The sequence below is a fragment of the Quercus suber genome, unplaced genomic scaffold, assembly GCF_002906115.3.
Source record: "Quercus suber isolate HL8 unplaced genomic scaffold, Cork oak 2.0 scaffold_237, whole genome shotgun sequence".
Classification (NCBI taxonomy): domain Eukaryota; kingdom Viridiplantae; phylum Streptophyta; class Magnoliopsida; order Fagales; family Fagaceae; genus Quercus; species Quercus suber.
In genome coordinates, this window is record NW_027069694.1 from 775,392 (window position 1) to 778,958 (window position 3,567).

General features: G+C 33.7%; 1 long non-coding RNA gene across 1 annotated transcript; it reads right to left on the minus strand.

The window, feature by feature from the left end:
• Positions 1-3,068: 3,068 nt before the first annotated feature.
• Positions 3,069-3,561, minus strand: LOC136070493 (uncharacterized). The gene is made up of 2 exons (XR_010631713.1): positions 3,466-3,561; positions 3,069-3,331 (listed from the first exon to the last, which is right to left on the minus strand). It is a non-coding gene; the product is annotated as an uncharacterized LOC136070493 (long non-coding RNA).
• Between the last annotated feature and the right edge of the window lie 6 nt (positions 3,562-3,567).

Genomic DNA, 3,567 nt, shown 5'->3' on the forward strand with positions numbered 1-3,567 from the left:
CTACAGCATCTAAACCAAACTTTTATTATATAGTATACTAGTTGCTAACTCGTGCGATGCACATGAATAACTACTAAATGAGTTTGAAATGAGTTTTAGGAAAAAAAATTTGGAGTAGTAAGCAAAAATGCATAAAATTAATATAAAAAAATAAAAAAATAAAAAATAAAATAAAATAAAAGAAGAAGAAGAAGATATTGAAAGAAATAACACAAAGTTTCTATTGGCCAAAAATATGCATATTGAATGAAAATGTGTCTATTGACCGAAAGGTACCTATTGAATATAAAAGTGTTTATTGAATAACAATGTACCTATTAACCTAAAATGTGTCTATTAAAAAATGAAAAGTCACAATTGTTCGGTGTTATTAAGCATTTATAAATATTATTAATCTGGTTTTATAAGAAAGTATTTACATTCACAAATAGGATTACAATCGTATTAGTGGCTATCAAAAAAAAAAATAATAGTAATAAACTGTGAAAGAAAAGAAGAAAAAAAATTCTAATTTTTGCTCCATCCTCGTTGGAAAACCTCTCTGACTTACTTTGGAGTTTAGGTGGGAAAGTCTTCTTCATCCTCAATAAATTACATCACTGCTTTGCAGATGAATCTTCAACGAATTTGCATCTTGGCAAATAGGCAACATGCTAGCACCAACCACATCACATTCTCATAGATGAGTTTTTGACTCTCTTTCTCTCTCCTCTCTCAATTCTTTGGTCTGGTTTGCTATTTTTTTTTCTACTTTACTCTTCACCCCACCGTTCCAATATGCAAGATTTGAAGTCCACTATCCAAGTCCCAAGGCCAGATTTTTATTTTTTATTTTATTTTATTTTTTTATAGTTTTGAGATTATAATTTGCTTCAAGTGCCACACGTATGGTTTACACTTCAAGTTATCTTCAAAAGAAAAACAAATTCTCTCAAGTTTGATCCTTTACTTGTTTTTTCTTATTTGTCAGGAGACAATCACCAACTAAAGAGGATCTGATCCCATCCTTGAAAGTGAACACCACCTATCTACTTTCCCTAACCCCAAAAATAGAACAAAGGGTAAAAGACTACGTTCCCATTTGGCTATTTCTCACAAGCCTCATGCTTGCTGGTTTGTTAAAAATGTGTTTCTGGGTTGTAGAGGTTGGATGTGGGTGGTTTGTGGCAAATGGGTGGTCTGAGGAAGGATATCGATTTTGAGGAAGAAGATGTCTGTTGGTGGGTATGGTGGGTTTTCATATGCGATGCTTTTCTGTTGGTTTGCCGTGGGTCTGATCGAGGAGGAGCTGATAGAGGAGGGCTGGTAGACGGAAGGCAGGGAAGAGAAGGCATAGTGTCGTGTAAGGTAAAGGTAGAGTCTTCGTGAAAAGGAAAGGCAGAATCAAGTTTTAGAAAAGTTCAATTACGTTTTCTTTTTTGTTTTTTTTTTTTTTTAATATTGTGCTAAAGTGGAAATTGTGGGAACTTCAGAAGCTTCGGTTTTATACATACACACACACACACACACACACACACACACATATATAGATGATATGATAAAATGTGCATAGCATAATAAACACATTACTAATGCAATATGATTTCTTCTTTTTAGAGAATCCAAATTTTTTGGCCCCCACATATTAGCCCAATTGCCTTTTGTAATTGGGATGGACCTCTTACTATCTCCTCCTCCTTTTCCATCTTGGGTTCTTATCCTAGAGGTTAGAAATTGATACGGGTCCTCTCTTCTCTTTCTTTTTGAGAAAGAATCATCTTTAATTGATCTTCCAATTCCTTTTCATTTTTAGTCGGATGTGTGACATGTGGCATTTATTTGAATTTTAAATGTCATATTTCTTATGTCTAAATAAAAATTAGAGAGAATTTGAGAATTCAATGAGAGGAAATCTTATCCATTCTTCTCAATATATTAACATTATTCATTAAAAATGAAAACCATGCCCAAGGACTCTCTCCCTAGCTCCCTTTGTTAAAGAGGCTTGGGCGAGAGACTTTCACTTGAATAAATTCCCCCTCTCCTTTTTCTAGATTAATAAATACAAAGCTACAAATTACAAACATTAGAATAAGAATTTTCATTATTATGTGTTAGGATCTTAGTGTTGGCATATTTCATGCATGCCTAATTTCCATGTATTTTCATGTTTTTAATTTTATTATATTTTGAACATTTGTGGGATAATTTGTATTTAGTTGAGATGTTAAAACTCAATTGAGTGATTTTGGCGTGTTAGGCAAAGTATCAAGCAAAGTTTGAGATTTGAATAACAGTTTATGTAATCTCACACAACACCCAACTGATACTCGAGCGAGCATGATTGTTAGAACCTAAGAGAATTCAGTTACACAATTCCTTACTGCACTCGTCCAATTAATCCTCTCATATAATTTTTTAAACCCACAAAATACTACTCCTTAATTTTCTCAAATTGAAGAGCTAGAGAGCCAGCTATCTTTTACCCTAGAGCGAAAACTCATTTGTTCTCTCTACCTTTCACACTCTCAAATTGCCAAATCCTTAGAGGGGAGATTAAAACTTTACGCACATAAATACCTTGGGTGTTCTTTGGTGTTGGGAACCACTGAAGCAATCCCTAAATCTTCAAGAGGACTAAGAGTGGCCAAATAGACTTGGTCATGCAACTGGTGACTCAACTTGTGAAACTAGTGGTTAGTAGTGAGAAAATATTGGAGCAATAAATTGTGAGCAAGAGTGAAAAGGTCGAATACATTGTCATTTACATAGTTTGGAGAGTTTGTAAGTGAGATGTATTGAAACTATCCTTATTAGTGAAATCAATTTGGTGCTATAGTCTGCAGAGAATTTTTGCCCAATTTCTCACTCCATAATCACTTCACAGTGTTTGGGTGCTTCTAATTGTTTTGGGATTTGCTTTTGTATTTGCGCATTTATGTATATATCAATTGGCTAATCATCTATATCTATATAATACTAAAAACTGAAGCGTAGCATTTAATGTTACTACGCTCACGTTGAGCCACGTCAGCAGCCACGTAATTACTTTTTTTTTTCTAAATGTTTTTCATAATTTTAATATACTATTAAAAAGAAATAATTTTCATCCTTATCTCCACTTTAAAACCCAATCTTTATATATTACAGTTAACCGAAAAGCCCCAACCAAGCTAAATAATCTTTAATGCTAACCGCTCTCTGTCTTCTTGTCTTTCAGGCTTACAAAACTCCACAACTTCAGCTTTTCATGCTTTCAAAACTTCACAACTTCAGCTTCCCAACGCCAAACTCTATCTCTTCCCTCCTTGGTCTCTTCCTCTCCTTATTTAACTGAATCACTCCTTCATACCTGTTCAATTGCCACCATACATAAATAATAAAAAGAAAAAGAAAAAAAAGAGAGTCCATATTAGGTACACATTATCCCTTCCTTTTGTAATTAATATTTTGCTATTCTTCAACTAATTGAGCATTAATTCGGACCTTCTTCAAATCTGTCTTGATTAGTGGTGATTCTTCCTATTCCCAATCAAGAGGTTTTTCAAAACGTTCAATTGTGCCTATTGGAAATAGAACACCCACTGC